At 43.8% G+C, this 19,314-nt stretch overlaps 1 protein-coding gene across 1 annotated transcript in view; it reads right to left on the reverse strand.

Annotated features, from left to right (window-relative positions):
* The window catches only part of LOC150057023 (uncharacterized), a 95,427-nt gene that overhangs the window by 29,686 nt on the left and 46,427 nt on the right, over positions 1–19,314 (reverse strand). The gene's annotated exons all lie outside the window — the stretch shown is intronic.

Genomic DNA, 19,314 nt, shown 5'->3' on the forward strand with positions numbered 1-19,314 from the left:
CCCATCTCTCCTCCTTTTCCCTCTTCCCCTCTCCCCCTCTTTCTCTCTCCTCCCCCTCCCTCCTACCCCTCTCTTTCCTATTCAGTCTTCCAACCTTTCAATGTTTTAAGATTGGTTGAGAAGACAGACCCATGTCCTACACACTAACACTTCCACTCTCACCTTCCTGTCCTCCGGAAGGTGAATAACATCTGCTACATGTTGCCCTCACGATGGCCTCACCATGAACTCACAGTCAGTGGAACCAAGAACTAAAACCATGGGCTAGCCAGATGCCAGTGGCTCATGCCTGTAACCCTAGCAACTCAGGAGGCTGAGATCTGAGGGTACTGGTTTAAAGCCAGCCCCGGCAGGGAAGTCTGTGAGACTCTAATCTCCAATAAATTACTCAGAAAAAGCTGGAAGTAGCATGGTGGCCTAAGTGGTAGAGCACTAGCCTTGAGCACAAAGAAGCTCAGGCACAGCACCCAGGCCCAGGACTGGCAAAAAAAAAAAATAAATAAAAATGAAATTAACTATGAGCTAAAAATAAATCTCTCCTCTTAAGGTCCTTCTGTCAGGTATATAAAGCTGAGGAACACAGTTGTTTATCTCACACCTTCATCCAATTCTTCCCACAGGCGATTCCTTCTGTTAAACTAGTTAGTTGTCTTTTAACCATCTTCCCATCTTTTCTCTGACACTAATGGAATGCTTTAATGAATTCAGGAAGCTGTTAAGGATTTCTTTAGCATATATCTTTCTCCTCCCTTTACCGGGAAGTTCCATATTGATATTGCCAGCTGACAGATTCTGTACCTACTAGAAAGGTCAAAGCTTCTAATAAGCGGAGGTGAACACCATCCACTAGAGAATAAGGGAGAGCCAGGCACTTCCAAGGTGCACTCTGCCCATGTCTCAGCTTCTGGTTTCTTAGCTCTTAGTCCCACTTGGTATCATGCAAAGGTATGCAAATTGTTGCCACTGATGTGTGCCAGTGTCTGAAAGGGAGGATGGAAATTGGGAGACCTCTCAAGTCCTATTGGGTGGTTGGAATGTAGGACTTGATTCCTACAAATCAGGTCTAAAACCAGCCAAGTAAAAATGTCTCGAATGTGCCATGCTGTCGCTGTAGACGCATATAATCAATGCTTGGCAGATTTCCCCAGGGACAAGGTTTCCAGGATGTCTTATAACGACGGTAATGAGCTGTTCGCTGAGTGTAGGAGAGGAGGGTGTTTGTTGATCACACGTCTTCTAATTAGTTGTTGACACAGATGTTTTCCTTTCTTTCTTTTTTTTTTTTGCCTGACATAAACTCACTTTTCCAATCAAAGGTACTCAGCATAAAAATTTAGGAGACAAAAAATAAACGAGGAGACATCTCCCAACACACCAAAAGTATCTTTTCCCTATTTCTTGGTATGTATCCTACATAAACCTTTTCTCTAATTTGATTATCACAGGAACTGTTATATAGTAATAGAAGCTAACACACTTCTCCAGAAACCATTGCCATTAAATGAGTTATCTTGGTTTTATACAAATACAATATCAAGACAGATGCCAAAAAAATCAGGTAATATATGTGTTAGATTGTCTTTAATCCATTTATAAGAGACCTGCAGCAACTTTATCATTTTTTTCACCAACAACCTATCGATGCTTAAAAAATCTACACAACCTTCTTTGGCCATGGCTTGTCCTAAACTGAATGTGTTCCCAAGTTCTTCCTTGCTCTGAACTTCCAAGTTGAAGCTAGCACACTTGGTAAAGAATTAAAGAGATTACTCCATTCTTGCTTGCTGACAACTCTTCTTTGCGAGCTCGGTTTTAGAATGGAATGTTTCTATCTCTTGTCATTCTGGCTGGAAAGTTACTTTGTGTGTGTGTGTGTGTGTGTGTGTGTGTGTGTGTGTAGCACTGAGGCTTGAACTCAGGACCTCATGCTCTGGCTTAACTCTTTTCCTTAAGGCTGGCATTCGTAGAGATAAGAGTCTGGAAGGTTCATTTGCCTCCCTGGAGGCTGCCTTCAAACTATAATCCCCAGATCCCAGCTTCTAGAGTAGCTGTAATTATTGGCATGAGCCACCAGTGCCCAGCTTGATGTTAAGTGTGATACTCTCTTCATCAGAGCTAAGCATGAAGCACACGTTTCCCTGTTTCTTTGATTTTCATTTCTGAAGGCCTTTGTGTCATGTAAAACTTACATTTAAAAAACACGCATGCTTTTCTCTTGTTCTGCTCTGGGGAAAGATACTGCTGCTTCTTTCTTCCACTGGTGGGTAGCATCTGTGAGAGGCACACCAATCACCTTGCCAAGTCCTTGAACCAGGCTATGTCACACAAGGCTTTGGGAGCATGGGGGATGGAAATTATTCCCTTACAGTTTCTGCATAAGGAGCATCTTGAAGGACTCAGCAGTTGTCTCCTGGCTCCTGCTGCAGCTCTGACCACTCTCATGGGGAATGCTGAATTCTCAGAAGCAGATGCCTGCTCTGCCTCTTCTCCGTCCTGGTTGATGCTTCTCCACCACTCCCTTCTGGCCAGTCTCCAAGGCTAGTTCACCACACCCTGTTCAAAGAGCATGGTTTTTTCTAGAAGCACTTGGTGAATGACTGACCCAAACTTCCTCAATGAAATGGGTGAGGTAGGTGTCATTTTACGAAGACTCAGGCAATAAGCTATCTTCAGAATATGAACAGAACCCAAGGTGTTCTGGAGAACTGAAACTGTTGCTCAGTCTTTTTTTCTCTTCCTTTCCTCCATCCTTCCTTCTTTCACTTTCTCTTTTATTTTTCCTTCCTTCCTTCTCTTCTTCCTTCCTTCCTTTGTTTTTTTCTTTCGTTGCTACTCTATCATTCCAGCTTCTTGCTAGTTAATAGGCAATAAGAGTCTTTTCTGCTTGGGCTGGCTTTGAACTGTGAACCTCAGATCTCAGCCTCTTCAGATACGGGATTACAGATTAAGTTTTAAGTTTTACCTTTGTATTTGACATAAGGGTAGATCTTACTCAGGATGAAATCTCCTACCTCCCAGCCTGGGAAGCCATTGCAGGTAAGCAGATCTCAGATACGAGGCATGGCCTTGTCTCTATATTACAAAACCCATCTGACTCCCAAATGGGTGAAATGCAAGGTGTACTTGGGGTGGGTCACCATTGAGAGAAGAGCTGGATAAGAGCAGCTCCGGGCTTCGTGGACCCCCTCCAGGTCAAATATGATTGGAGGGAGGAGAGTTTTCAGCCTGATTGTTCTTGAGTATCTCTGTTCTTGCAGGCTGGCTCAGTTCTGATGTCTTACTTGCTGAGGCTCAGGACCTGAGTAATCTGAAGTGACACTGTGGCCATCAACCCAAGTCCTGATCCTTTCACATTGCAGCTTCTGCATGGGAACAGTAGAAACAGAAGGGATTTCTCGGCATTTTTATATTCAAGTATGCTGGGGCATTCTAATCCAGTTTGTAAATATACTCCTCCAAATTGATCTCTTAGCCCAGAATGAAGAGAATAGCAAGGCGCTGGTGGCTCACACCTGTAATTCTAGCTACTCAGGAGGCTGAGATCTAAGAATCACAAAGCCAGGCCAAGCAGGAAAGTCCACAGGACACTTATGTACAATTAACCAGCAGAAGAAGTGGAGCTGTGGTACTAGTGGTAGAATGCCAAGCTTGAACATAAAAGAAGCTAAGGGACAGCACTCAGGACCTGAGTTCAAGTTCCAGTACAGGCACTTAAAAAAAAAAAAGCTGAATTTTCGAAAAGACAAACATCTGTGTCTTCCTGAGCTACAGGGAGAGCTGGCTAGCTTCATTCGGGCCTCCTTACTAGATGCCTGTCTTTCATTATACCCTCTCCACACACAATGCCAGGAAGCGGGGAATAAATCCGTAATACTAGTGAAGGGAATGAGATCCAAGTCCTTGTCAGTACAAAGGAAGCTTATCTTGAATGAAGCCACAGCATCATCAGAGATGCCCCTTCCTTCCTCATTGGCTGCCTGGCCCATGCTTCCTGTTCCAGCAGCCTCTGAAGAAGAGCTGGGGGTGGGGGCTGCTGGTGGGAAAAAATCCCTTTGTGGGCCCAGCTCCTCTGCCCATCAGGAGTAAGGCTGAATGGAAACTCAAAGACAGGAAGGACAATCGCTTCTTGTTAAGGTGTGTGTGTGTGTGTGTGTGTGTGTGTGTGTGTGTGTGTGTGTGTGTGTGTGTGAATGATTGCTATTCTCTATTTGGCTGTTGACTGGAGCACTGAAGTTCCAGTCTTAGTCTATGTCCCTGCCTGACCTGGTCCAGGGGAAGGGACTCTGGTGTTCTGGGGGTCCAGGACTCTGGAGATTCCACCCTTTCCTTTACAGTGACAACAGCCAAGTCCTTGCCCCAGCACTGACCTGGCCAGGCTGGCACAAGTTGGCCCCACCTTGCTCTGTAGGATGCGTCCCTGTGGTTTACGACCACAGGAAACAATTTGCCACTCAGGATGAACCTATTTCAGTGTATCCCGGATGGAGAAGAAAAGGTGTCTATGGTGAACGAAAATAGGATTCCGGGTTTTCTCCTCTCCAGTGTTCACCATGTTAGCCTGACTTCTAAAGGGACCGGATCTAAGATCCTGACGTGGTGGAAGGGATTTCTCTCAGTCTCCTCTTTTTATGTGTCTCTCCCTATTGCTTCTGTCTCTGTGTCTCTTTATCTCTCTGTGCTACTGTCTTACTGTTGTTTTCTTTCACTGCTCTCTCTCCTTCTCTCTGTTTCCATCTCTCTGTCTTTCTCTCTCATAGTGGGGCTTGAGCTCAAGCTCTCATGTTCTTACTCAGCATTTTTACTCAAGGCAGATGCCACTTGAGCCACTCCTCCATTCTGGCATTTTGCTACATTATTGAAGATTAGAATCTCACCAACTTTTCTGCCCCATCTTTCTTGGAACTGAGGCCTTCAGCTCCCAGCCTCGTGACTAGCTTAGGATAATAAGGCCTAGCCACTAGCACTTCCTGTCTCTCTGTGTCTTCTTAGCTTTCTGTCTCTTTTTTAAATCCTTTGATCTCTTTCTACCTTGCATGCCCCATATGGATGCACCCCCTTTTCTCCCCTCTCATCCAATTTCAGTCATATTTCTCTTTTCAGTTCCTTTTAATTTACTCAGCAAGCGACAATGACTCTCACATGCAGCCTTTTCAGCTCCTGAACAGAGCATCAGAGCCCTGGGCAGTCTGAAAACTTTGTCCTGCTGGTTCTCACAGCCCACAGCCTTTGACATCCTTTACTAGGAGGTGAGCAGGTAGCATGTGGTATATTTAGGATTCTGGTATTCATTTTGTTAAACTGTAAGTTTGTTGTTCAAGGGCATATACCATTAGAATCCGCCCAGCACATGCCATACTTAAATTAATATGTTGGTATAGAAGTGCCATGACCCTGTATATATTTACACAGATATTTATAATTTAGATCTAACTTCCACATAAGAGAAAAAAACATACATCCTTTGTCTCTCTGAGCCTGATTTTCTTCACTTAACACATAGATTTTTTCCCAAGTATTATCTATTTCCCAAGGCAGGTCTCTCTTATCCCTGCCCTTGCATACATTTTTAGAACCAGAGGATCTTAAGAGCAGAGATACAAATATGACGCTGTGGGCTCATTTGCAGATAGCAGACATCTGTAGACTAGTTTCTGTGTTTCCCTGGAGTTCAGAAAACCCCAGTCTTCATGGGGTTTTCTTATGGCTTCGATTTCCTAATGACTAGAATTGTGCCAACAAAAGCCGGGGGTAGCCAGTGGTGCTGAAACTCATCTTTCTTTTCTAAGGTCAGTGAAGCACAGTGAACCCTACAGAATAAAACTGAATTAACTTGATTCTCTTGGGAATAGCTTGAAGCTGTCAACATAAATAAATAAATTTATCTCAGCTCCTACCCCACTCATACTAATTAATACCTTTTGAAAGTTTTTCTAAGTTGTCCCATGATCTCCCTTTCCACCTTTTCAGTTACCTATGGTCGGAACCTATGGAGTAGTAAGTTCCAGAAACAACTCATGTTTTCACTTGTTCATCATTTTGAACAGTGGGGTGAAATCCTGTGACATCCTGCTTTGGCTTGTGTGGGCCATGCAGCATCTTTAGCGCCCGGTGTCCATGCCGTATGTGCTACACACCTGCTAGGCCCATAAGGCTGACAGTCTACTGGGTTGCAGCACTGCGGGGCGGGGGCTCAAAGAATTCTGGTTTACTTAGCAGTGTCCCTAGGTAAAGAGTAGCCATGGCAATTTCTTCACAGTTTAGTGGGGAAATTGTTCTGCCTTATTATTAACTACTATTGTAAGCATTTCTTTCCCTTCCCCCCCTCCCTCCTTCCTAACTTCCTCCTCTCTCCTTCCCTCTCTTCTTCCATTCTTTCTCTGTTTTTCTTTCTCCTGCTCTTTCTTTCTTCTTCCCTTCCTCCCTTCCTACCTCCTTCCCTCCCTCTCCCCCATCTCTCTCTCTGTGTCTGTCTGTCTGTCTGTCTGTCTGTCTTTCTCTCTCTCTCATCTGTATCTTTGCTTTTGGTTTTTCTGTCTGTCTGTCTCTGCATGCTCTACATGGATGCACCCTTTTCCCCTCCTCCCCTAGTTGTCTCCCCCATATTTCTCTTTTCAGCTCCTCTTAAAAATTTATTCAACAACTGAAAATGGCCTCCACAGTGAACCTCACACCATGCCTACTTTACAAATTAAATGCTATCATAGGAAAGCAAAAAACCTAGCAAATATACATTGGAATGGTGTAACCTATTCCCACAGAGAAGAGGAACTCGTATACCATGTGCCAGGCCCTGGGACAAGATAAGCATTTAGGCATTCCTTGATTTATTCTTCAAAACAGAGAAGAAGATAGAATTATCATTATTTTGAACAAGAAATGCCATGCAAGTATCTCGCTCATGACATTATATCTAGTTACACAGCTGGGATTTTAGTCCATGTCTAGCCAACTCCAATGTGTGTGTGTGTGTGTGTGTGTGTGTGTGTGTGTGTGCGCGCGCACGTGCGCGCACGCACGTATGTGTGTATATGTGTGTGCACTCACACATGCATGTTTGTGCATACATGCATGCTTGAAATTGTGGCTTGAACTGAGGGACTAAGCCCTGTTCCTTAGTTGTTGTTTTTCTTCTTAAAGCTGAAACTCTACCACTTGAGCCACAACTCCATTTCTGGCTTTTTGGTGGTTAATTGGAGATAAAAGTCTCATAAATTTTCCTGCCCAGGTTGGCTTTGAACTGCTATGAGTATGCTTAGATCTCAATCTCCTGAATAGCAAGGATTACTACTCGTGTGAGCCATTAGTGCCCAACTACTGCTTTTCTTTTTAATAAGGAATGTTGAACCACATCTAGACTAAGCTTTAGTCCAAGTTAGCAATTTGGTATCCTTTTTTTTTTTTTTTTTTTGGTCAGTACTGGAGCTTGAACTCAGGGCCTAAGCACTGTCCTTGGGCTTTCTCAAGGCTAGAGCTCTACCACTTAAGCCACAGCACTACTTCTAGATTTTTCTATATATGTGGTACTGAGGGGTCTTTGTGCATGCTAGGCAGGCACTCTACCACTAGGCCAAATTCCTGGCCTCACAATTTGGTGTCTCTTAATGTGACAAATATCTTTTAACTGTAAGATTTAGGGAGATTTCACAGAGAAGGAAACAAAACTGCCTTGTCCATCCCTAGTGGCTAGGGTGGTGAGTTCTTATTCCAGAGTTCAGCAGACAGAGCCTGGACAACTAAGGAAAGTGGAGTGATTCACCATTTTCTCAGCTAGGCCTCTCCATTCCTTTGCTCTCAAAATATTTCCTCTTCTCTGTTCATTTCAGAGAAAATCCTATGCCTCTTCATGGGGGGCTGTGGGACAGCCCTCCATGCTAGAACCCAGCATGTTCAGAAATGATTTGGGTAATCCTGCTCAAAGCTAGAAAGGGATACTATCAACACAAACATCATTCCACCTGCTAACTACCAGCCTTTCCTTGAAATTTGCTTGGATTCAAAGTCACTAAAGACAAGCGAGGTGCCACTGGTTCATGTTTGTAAATCCTAGCTATCCAGGAGGCTTAAATCTGAAGATCCCAATTCAAAGCCAGCCTCAGGCAGAGAAATCTGAAAGACTCTTCTTTCCAATTAGTCAGCAAAAAGCTGGAAGTAAGGGAGTGGCTCAACTGGTAGCATGTCAGCCTTAAGTGACAAAACGAAGCAAAAGGATAGGCCCCACGTTCAAGCCCCAGGATTTGCACAAAAGGAAGCAAAAAGAAGTTACTTGACACTGGAGTGCTACAGGTTCCAGTAGAACGTCAGGAACGCAAGCATACTTTGGGGTCTTGAGATCAGGTTAGGTATTTACCCTTTCAAAAGAAAGAAAGGACGTTGATGATACAGAGCTAGATAACAGAATCTATCCTCTTCTTTCTGATTTTTGCTGGCTTCAGTAACAGGCAAGCATTTCCCCAAGGCCTGCTGGGAATCTTCCATAGGACTGAGCACTCAGCCAGTAGCTATGACCATTCTGATTATAAATGACCGCAGCCCTACCATGACACTGTATCTTCCCATTTTGGTATGTTTAAAAAGTAGATCTAGCAACTAAATTATAATGACAAGTAGCATTATGCCATCCCTTTCTTTAAAGAGTGAAAATTGCCTGGTTCTGGTAGCTCATGCCTGTAATCCTAGCTACTCAGGAGGCTGAGATCTGAGGATTGTAGTTTGAAGCTAGCCTGAGTGGGACAGTCTGTGAGACTCTTATCCCCAATTATCTACCTAAAAAGCTTTGGCTCAAGTGTCAGAGTACCAGAACTGAGCGGGTGGGGGTGGGGGAGAAAGGCTAAGGGACAGAGTGGGCCCTGAGTTCTAGCTCAGTACCTGCACAATTAAATAAACAAACAAACAAACAAATAAGGGCAGACTAATGTTCAGTTTTCTGGTAAGAATGGGAATTTTTCATGATTGAAATGAATTCAGGGTCTTTGAAAGACAGAAATCAGAAAGAATGGAACATAAACATGCAAGGAATATGTTTGTTAAATGATCACCCTGAACCATTCTGGCAAGCAACATTTGTTAATAAACCCTGCAGATCACATGCATTCATTCAAGACATTTGAAAAACATTAGTTATGAAGTACTTTTCTTGTCTTTGTTTGTTACGAGGTAGGTAAAAAGAAGCAGAGATGCTGTCTCAGGTCAGGTTGGATCTCTGGAAGCTGAGGCCAGACTTCATGGCAGGCAGGAACAGAATGTGATTTTTGGGACAGAGGGACAAGTTAGATTCTAACTATGATTAATTCAAAGTGGGTGCTGGTAGCTTATGCCTTCATCTTGGCTACTCAGGAGACTGAAATCTGGATAAGGGAAATTCAAGGCCTACTCTAGGCAAAGAAGTTTGCTGGATTCCACCTCCAAAATAGTTCACAAAATGTGAAGCTGAGGCATGGTCAAGTGGTAGTATGCCAGCTTAGCAAGCTTGAGGCCCCAAGTTCCAGTACTATAATACACACACACACACACACACACACACACACACACACACACACACACACACATACATATATACACATATAAATAAATATATAAAAATATAAAAATATAAATAAATAAAAGTATCTGGGACTGTTTTGAATAAAACAATATCCTCACATAAATATAGTAGAGTGCCAACAATTTTGTGCTGCATAACGAGGGAAACCTAGTTTAATTATAATTCCTATCTTCAAACAATGTTGTTTTTCTTTTGCTGAAGACTTCTGTCATCCAGTGGAATGGTATGGTTGTGTTAAAATGCTTATGCAATTGTCGTCTCCAGTAAATAAAAATATAGTGTCCACATTGTAAGTAGGAGCAGATGTTTTAGTCCATTCCCAGTTACTGTAATGAATTCCTGGGACAGGGTAAGAGACAGAGAACATCTGTGCATTTCGGCTCATGGCTCTGGAGGTAGAAAGTCCAATAGCACAGTGTTGGCAGCCACTGGGCACTTGAAGAGGGCTGCATGCTGCTTCACCTGATGAGGAAAGGAAGAGGCAGAAACAGGTATTTAATGAAAGGGAGGCAGATGTATGTTCAGGAGACAAAATCCAAGCAGGGATCCAGTGGCTCACCCTAGATCCTCAGGAGTCTGAGATCTACAGGACTGTAATTTGAATTCAGGCTGGGAAGTCTGTAATATTTCTCTCTCCAGCAAAAAGCTGGGAGTAGAGGTTTGGCTCAAGTGGTGGAGTGTGCCAACCTTGAGTGAAAAAGCCAAGCAAGAGTGAGTGGCAAGTCTCTGAGTTCAAGCCCCCATGAGAGAGAGAATGAGAAAGAGAGAAAAAAGAAAGAGAAGGAAAGAGAGAGAGAGACAGATCCAGAGCTAGACAGACAGAGACACAGAGAAAGGATAGACAGAGAAAAAGAGACACACACACACACACACACAGATAGAAACACAGAGACAGAGACAGAGACAGAGAGGAATAAAAGACAGGAGGATAGAAACAGAAAGACAGAGACACCCACGCAGAGACAGAGAGAGACAGAGACAGAGAGAGGCAGAGATTTCAAGGACAGACCTGGTTAGTAACACTTTCCTTTCTTGGTTATTAATCTTGGTTAATCTTGATTATTGCTCATGAGAGCATGAACTCACAAAAGAAGTCATGTTTAGCCTGCTACCTCCTGGCCCCACCACATAGGCAGTCAAACTTGGATATGAGAAACCATGTTCCAACCATAGCAATGTCACAGTGTCTTGCCTGAGGAGAGTTGGAAATGACCAGTGCATTGTTTGCATTGCAAGCAGTCACATGTGGAAAGGGAAGATCCAGATGTCAGGGTCTCCAGAGACAACGCCAGACCCCAAACAGGTCTAGGCTCTGAGAGCGTTTAAGTTAGAAGGGAGAAATGAAAAAAAACCATCTTCCCATATTAGAAAAGCTCTGGGAGGAAGAAGGACCATGCGGGCTTTATTTCAGTCAAAGACAGGGGAGGGGTAAAGCAGGGACTCCATGTGGTGGGAAGGGCAGAGGAGGTAAAGAAGGAAGTGGCAAAGAAGGCCATTTTTAGCTCAATATACCAAAACAACCTTCTATTTAAGAAAAAAGAAAGAAAACATTCTTGAATGACCCCAAATGCCTAGTATTGGAAATGTCACTCTCCCGAGACAGAGAGCTCTTGATCAAGTCATCCGGACATCAACTCTGTAGATGAGGTGTAAGCGGTCCCAGGTCTCGTTCTCTTGAGTTATGGTGAGGGATGGCCCAAGCCTTAACCTGCTGAGACCCCCTGATAGCAGGGCAGGAAATGAAGGCCAAGTGGGTGGGCTGCTTGATCTGAGTGCTTTCAAACTGAATAGCTCCTGTAGATGCATTTATCAAAGCCACACGTTTTGTTCCCCCACCACCGCCCCCGTAATGTTTTCCTCAAAGCAACCTTGGAGGGACCAGCCTTGGGAGAGGGGAGCTCCAGGGAATGAGACCTAATGAGAAATGAATGAGAGAGGTGGCTGGCTCCTGGTGAGGCCACCCACCAGATTCTTCAGGGATTCTGAACAGGTGACACTGAAAATAGGCAGTGGGATAAGGATGAGAGAAAGATGGAAGCAGATGCAAGCATTTTCATTCAAGCAGTATTTCCTCCTTGTGCCATCTGTGAGCAGGGTGGGCTGTCTGTATACAGAGTAGATGATTCAGAAATATAGACACTCATAAAAATCATCAAAACAGGACCAGGCGCCTGTGGCTCATACCTGTAATCCTATTCAGAAGGCTGAGATCTGAAGATCAAAATTCAGAGCCAGTCCCAAGTAGGAAAGTGTGTGAAATTCTTATCTTCAATTAACCAACAAAAAACCAAAAGTGGAGCAGTTGCTCAAGTGGCAGAGCGCTAGACTTGAGTGAAAAGCCAAGCAGGAGTGAGAGGTTCCGAGATCAAGCCCCAGTACTGGCATAAATACACCAAAAAATAATTAAAGTTGTCTCCTTAGATGTTTGTCAGTCCTAGAACTTGAACTTGTAGCCTGAGCATTGTCCCTGAGCCCTTCAGCTCAAGGCTACTACCACCCTACCTCTTGAGCTATAGCACCACTTTCTGGTTTTCTGGTGGTTAACTGGAGATAAGAGTCTTATGGACTTCAGTGCCTGGGCTGGCTTTGAACCATGATCCTCAGATCTCAGCCTCCTGAGTAGCTAGGATTACAGGTGTGAGTCACCACGCCTGGCTCTTCTTAGATTACTTAGAAAATATCAGTGCTTCTGTTCACTCCACAATTGAATACATGGAGATCAAAACAGTTTAGTTTCAAAAACTGTTATTTCCCTTATCAATGACTGTATTTTTTCCCTGCCTGTAAAGTTGAGTATGGTGTCTGACATACGGCAAAAGTTTCAATAAATATTACCCTGACAGAAACCTGGTTTGGGTGGTGCTAACTGGGAAGAAGCATCTGAGAAAGACAATGTTTTCCACTGTGTCTGGTCCTCTGTTGTTGTTTTCATAAAACACCCCTCTGTTCTGGAAGATGGAGGGGTCATGATACTCAGCTCTAAATTCCAGAGCAGGGTGTTCCAGCACCTTCCATGTATCCCAACGGACTTGTTCACTCATCATTCATTCATTCATTCATTCAACAAATGCTCACTGATTTCCCACAATGTACAAGGCACATCCCTATGGTGGACAAAGACCAGCAAGGCCACTGCTGGTCTTGAAACTTTGCTTCCTGAAAGTTCCTCAACATCTGTGACTCAGGGAGTCCTGGGCAGGCAGTTGAATGTTTAATTATTATCATCTAAGTAGAAAAAAACATGGAAGAGTTTCTTTTTTAAAAATCCCAAGTACAGATATATTGATAGATGTAGTAAAACTTTAAAACAAAATCAGCTATTTGAGCATCTCTGTGATTTGTTATTTGATTCAGAAATAAATCCAGGGCTTTTGGGTATAGATCGGTGGCAAAGGGTCTGCTTAGCATGAGTGGAAACTCTGGGTTTGATCTCCAGCGCTGCCCATCAATAAATATCCAGATAACCAGAGTGAACACAGAGAAACAATTTTACCCCCAAGAATACTAGGCAACCAGAAAAGGATTCAATCCATGCTTTAACCACTTTTTTTTTGATGTTCAAAATGTAACATGCTAACAAACATCATCACCTTGACCAAAGCCATAGTAATAAATAGAAATAGTTCTATTAGATATTGGGGAGTCAGACTGAATACTAGCTGCCTATACTAGCTGTCTTCTTGTCTGTCAGTGATTTTGTACAGGTTGGTAAATAAAAGATTTGCTAGACCTTTGCTATTAAAAAACAAACAACAACTTAGTATGTACCAGATATTGATAGTTTACATCTGTAATCCTAGCTACTCAGGAGGCCGAAATATAAAGGATCACCTATTGAAGCCAGCCTGGGCAGAAAAGTGCAAGAGACTTTATCTCCAATTAATTAGCAAAATTCTGGGCTGGAGGAATGACTCAAGTGGTGTAGTGCCCACTGTGAGAGAGCAAGAGAGAGTTCTAGCCTTAGTACTGAACAAATCTCATTGTTCACCTTTCACTAAAGTATTTTCTATTACTTTACATATCTCTCATTCAGAAAAAGCACAAGACAGAGATCAGTGGAAGTTGTTTAAAAGCAAGAGTAAAAAAGGGGAGGCTTGGCAGAGCTTTGAAAGCTGGAATCAAAAATGCAGAGGTTGGAAGGAAGGACCCCAGAATGAGACAGGGCAGGAGGAAGTGAGCGATGAAAACAAAAGAGGAACTAAAATTCTGTACAGCTGCTAAGTTCCAGCTGGAACACAATGGAGTGGGCAATGAAGATGAAAGAGGAACTAAAATTCTGCAGAGTTGCTAGGCTCCATCTGGAAGGTACTAGAAAACTATTTTTTTGTTGGGGATCTATTGGGAGCCCCTGCTATTAAGAGTTTCCAAGGACATGCCCCTGATATTGGGGACAGTGATGGATTGGATGTCACCAGCTGGATTGTGCCCAGCATAAGGATGCTCAGGTAGTCTGAGTGCAATGGGGACATCTCTGCAGTAGCAGCTGGCTAGGAGACACTGTCTGAATTATATTCAGGCCCTCTGAGACTCATCCTTGAGACTCATCTTCTATCCCCACTCTCACTTGTTAAAGCAAGACATTTGAATAATCCTAATTATCCCTATCTGCATAGTGCTTCTTTTTTTTTTTTAAATACAAAGTATGGATGGGGTAAGCTAACTGAGTCAAGACAAATTCAGTTCATACCCTCACTCTACATATTTGAGGGCCAGAGGAGTCCATAGAGAGACATTGAGCCTCATACCTGTCTTATATAAATATTGTAAGGATTGATATCATCATGTTGGCAAACTGCTCTGTGCTTAGGAGAGAAAGGCAGTTATACAGATACGGTTTTATTATTCATAACACGGTGTGTGCTTACTGTTAGGGAAAGATACAAGCAGCCCATGGGGCTGTAATTTCACTCTTTTATTCCTTCTGCCCTGGGACCAGCAGCTTCGGTTTCTATATTTGAAAAATAACTTTCTTCGTCACTAGCGACTCCAGTATAGCAGAGAAGAATGCTAGAGCACGGAAAGTTCAATAAGAGCAATGTGATTGTCCAAATGGGACAGTTCCGTCAGTAAGGAGAAAATTAGACAAGGATTCTTACCTTTTGAGTTGGGACTCTCTCTCAGAAAGCTGTTACTAAGCCAAAAACAAAACAAAATCGATAGCAGAAGAAACACAATCAAACTGTACCTGGGTTTTTAGCACCTTTGGGAAATAACAGGAGGAAGGAAACTTTATTATGCTTGTTCAGTATCTACCTCCCCATTTCTTTTTAGCAATTTTGCTTTGAATATTCAAGTCCATTTGGGAGAGCAGAGATAGTCTTTGGGAAGATTGATCTTGCCCTAAAGAGACGTTTAGTTAACAGGAAGCTGGGGCTCAAGAGGAAGACTTTCCTGAGCAATGTTTAAGAGAGAGTTGCCCCTCCCCTTTCTTCTACCATAGGGACAAGTCCAAAGGCAGTTTCCAGGACTGAAGAATCCTGTCTAGTAAAAGGAAGCAGTACATCCAGAGGAAAAGAAGTACAATCATGGACGAAATGGCACAAGGTAAGAATTTTTCTATGTATGATCCTTTAAATAAGTGACGTTGCAACTTCTCAATAATAATCCCAGGACAAGAAAAAAAAATAGATTGGCTGGTCTTTCTTTCTGTTTCTGCTCTATTAAGCTTTGGACAACCGAGAGCTCTTTGATAACCTTCCTGCAAAACTCTAACAACTGTCTAAGGTTTGTTCTATTCAATATGTTGTGATTTAGTAACTAGGAGGCTTAAACTCAGGGCTGAAGGCTGTCACTCAGATTGTTCACTTTGCTTGCTTGGGGCTGGTGCTTTACCACTTGAGCCATGCCTCAAATCTACCAGACTGCTGGTCTATGAGAGATGAGGTCTCACAAACTTTTCTGCTTGATCTGACTAGCAGCTCTAATCTTCCATGTGTAAGCCTCCAGAGTAGCTAGGATTACAGGTACCTGGCTGCAAGCACTTATTCTATTAAGTGGTTGTTGTACGGGCTCAGTACTAAGAACTGTGGGGAGTCAGAAAAAGATCTATTGTTTGTTCTTATTGCAGATGAGCTTAGCAGACTTGCCAACCTGCATGAAATGATTAGGTATTTTATCCCAAAGCAATAGGAAGCAAGGGCCCAAATGCATGGGACCAAGTAGAAATGCTATTTCCCTCCAGTCTTGAAAGACAGGCTGAGAGAGCCACAGTGGGGTCCCTGTGCTCACCCACACACAGGGAGAATTCGACTGCAGTTCCTGGAGAAAGGCAGTGCATTCTTCATGTAGTCTCCACAGAAGATAAGTTTCAAGGCTTCCTGTGGAATCAAACCCCACAGATGTCTCAGCCTCTGTGTAAAATGATGTAGTCTTTGCATCCAACCTCCAACTCCAGTGTGTATCTTAAATCATTTCTGGCTGGCTTATAATTCCTAGCACCATGTAAGTGCTGTGGAGATGGTTGTTGTGCTATCTGTTGCACATGATCAGTACACATGATGATGATGATGATGATGATGATGATGATGATGATGCCTTATTGGGGACTGAATTTGAGGTTTCATGCTCTGTAGGCAATTGCTGTAGCATTTGAGCGACACCACCAGCCTTGTTGGATTTTGTTTTGTTTTGAGATAGGGCCTCACTAACATTTTCCTAGCTTGACCTTAAACTTGTGATCCATCAGGGATTATAGGCATGAGCCATTGCACCAAGTTTAGGACTTTTTTTTTTGTCAGTCATGAGGCTTTGAACTCAGGACCTGGGCTCTGTCCCTGAGCTTTTTCACATAAGGCTAGCACTCTACCACTTTGAACCACAGTGCCACTTCCAGTTTTCTGGTGGTAGATAAGAGTTTCCCAGACATTTTTTGCCCAGACTGGCTTCGAGGTGTGATCCTCAGATCTTAACCTCCTAAGTAACTAGGATTATAAGTATGAGGCACAGGGGCCCAGCTTAGGACATAATTTAAAAAATATATAGTTATTTGAATTTGACATGTAGAACTCAGAGGTATTGGAGGCTCACTCTACATACACAGCTTGAGAACCCTGTAGCTGCGACTCCTCCCCCAGTAAACTCTCAGTCCTGGCGCATACTCATCTTCTACAGGGAGAGGACTCATGGCTCTCAGCTTTCCTGTTCCTAAGAGCAGAAGTTGGGTTTAAGGTTCTGTTTCTGGGAGACAGAGGGTGAATTACTACAGTGACAGCTCAGACACCAGAATAAGGTCAAACTGCAACCTTCTAAGAAGTTCAAGCCAGATACTGGCAGCTCTCTTGTAATCCTGGCTATTCGGACTGTGTTATAAAGGTAACTCAGGCCAGGAGTGTGGCCTGGTGGTAGAGTGCTTGCTTAGCATGCGCGAAGTCCTGGGTTCAATTCCTCTGTATTATATACACAGAAGTGGCTTTGTGGCTCAGGTGGTAGAGTGCCAGCCTTGAGAAAGCCCCAAAACAGTTCCCAGCCCTGACTTCAAACCCCAGGACTGGTAAAAAAAGGGTAACTCAAACCTCAAGCCAGAGTTCCAGTACACACACACACACACACACACACACACACACACACACACACACACACCCCACATACACACACACCCCAACACATACAAAATGTATACATAAGTCCAAACAGCAAAAACTATAATCCACTAACCTAAAATAGGAACAATGGAGTAAAATATCTTGGCTTAGGAGGGATTCAGAGCATATCTCTTCTGCAAAGACAAGGTTAGAGGAAAGGAAAGGCAGAGGCCTTCAGAGATTTGCTTTGGGATTGATCCCAGGTTCCAGGGCTTTGAGAGAGTTTTATATCCCCAGGCTGCCCAGCTAGCCCAACACAGCAGCTGGCTTGCCTTTGAGAGTCGGATCTGGGAAGCTCTCCAAAGAACCAGGCATCTGCTAGGTACCCCATGGCTCATGCCTGTAATCTTAGCTTATTCAGGATGAGATCTGAGGATCGAGGTTTGCAGCTAGCCCAGGCAGGAAAGTCTGTGACACTCTTATCTCTAATTAACTACTTCCCAAAATCTTTCTCAAGTGGTAGAGTGCAAGCCTTGAGCAAAGAACCAAAGGACAGTGTCTAGGCCATGACTTCAAACCCCAGGACTGGCACTTGCACATACACACACACACACACACACACACACACACACACACACACACACACTTAAAAGAATCAGGCATCTGAGTGAACTTCCTCCTTAAATCTACCTCAGCCCCTGGGCTGCACACTGTCCCTGCTACACAGGTTAAGGACTTGGCTGGCTCTTCCACACCTAGAGCCTGCATTTAATGAAACCTTGCAGAAGAGTCAAATAATATGTTTTGGTAGCAAAGACCCTCAAAAATCACTTTATAGATTGAGTGGGGAAAATGTGTGTTGAAATTCTCCCGGCTAGTCTGGCAGGGTGGGTTAAACTCTTCTTCATCAAGGCTAAGTTTGTTTTTTTTTTGCACAGCAGTCAAAATCCTAGTTACAAACAGCATCCCTTCCCAAGAGCTATGTCCTCGGAGAACCATGTAGACCCATCATCACCCCACCCCCAAATTCTTCTCACCCCAGCCTGCTTCTGTTCATCTGATGGCTCTTCTCCATGAGCTGTGGCCCTGGTCCCGCAAGGTGCTTCAGTGTAGTATGCTTTCTGCTTTCCTTACCCAGGCATCAGCCACTGCTGGTCTTCTGATTGCTTGATGACCCTGCCTCCTGTCCCCAAGGGGTGGCTTTACATACTGCCCCACTCCTGTGCTCACCCTGCATCTGACCTGCTGGCTTCTATGGTCCTACTCAATCTCCATCTACCCCCCTCTATGGAGGTGCTGTCTCTGCTCTGTTCTGATGCAAATGATGCATCCAAGTCTGCTCGGGGAGTAAAATGAAATGGGAGCCAGGCTGACAAAGATTTGCTGCTCTTAGTGGACCACGGAAGTCAGTCTGGCTGTCAAGACTTAAAGAGGTGCTAATGCCCCGCAGGTGAACACCACTGAGGGCTTCTAATGGGGCCCAGACTGACCTTGCCACCTCACAAATGCATGTCGTGGGTCTCCAGGGATAGGAAGTGATGGATAGATTAGGCACTCTGCTAATTGGGTGTGAAAGGGACAAGTCATTTCTCAGCTAAAGCAGGCAGTGGGATTAGGGGTCCCCTTGGGGCTCTTTCTCAAGTCACCACCTGCGCCCCTGCCTTGTTCCCTTCTTCTGACTGCTTTCCAGGAAGCCAAAAGACAAGAACTTGATCTCCTCTGCTACCCCTTCCCCAGCTGACACATAAGCTGTCCAGGTATGAGGAAATCCATCAACCCAGTGACTGCTGCACTGCTTTCCAGTGGCAGCTCAGAATGCTGAGATGTTAATGTGGCAGCAGCTCCTTACCACACTCAGCTCTGCACTTGAGAATGATAGCTCCACCCCCACAAAGACTGACTCTGCCCTTGTCCCAGGAGGCCAGAGACTGTCTTAGCTAGATGCTGACGTTCAGGTTCTCTACTACAGTCAGGCTGAGCGCAGGTGCTGGAGAAAGCTGTGGGAGCCTCATAGCTTTGTGGGTTTCCCATATCAGGGCACCTGTGGTTTCAACTTGTGGGGTTTGAAAACCCTCAAACCCATTCATCAGAATCTTTGGGGATGGGCTTCCAGAATTTGTTGTAAAATGTGAAAACAAAACTGTTATTTGGAAATGATTCCAAACTTTAATGAAAAGTTGCCAAAAATAAGATGGATACAAAAAAAATATACTTGTCATTTGTACAAATTGTGAATATTCAAATCTTTTTGGA

This window comes from Megascapheus bottae, chromosome 11 (genome assembly GCF_031878675.1).
Source record: "Megascapheus bottae isolate mThoBot1 chromosome 11, mThoBot2.hap1, whole genome shotgun sequence".
In the NCBI taxonomy this organism is placed as follows: Eukaryota; Metazoa; Chordata; class Mammalia; order Rodentia; family Geomyidae; genus Megascapheus; species Megascapheus bottae.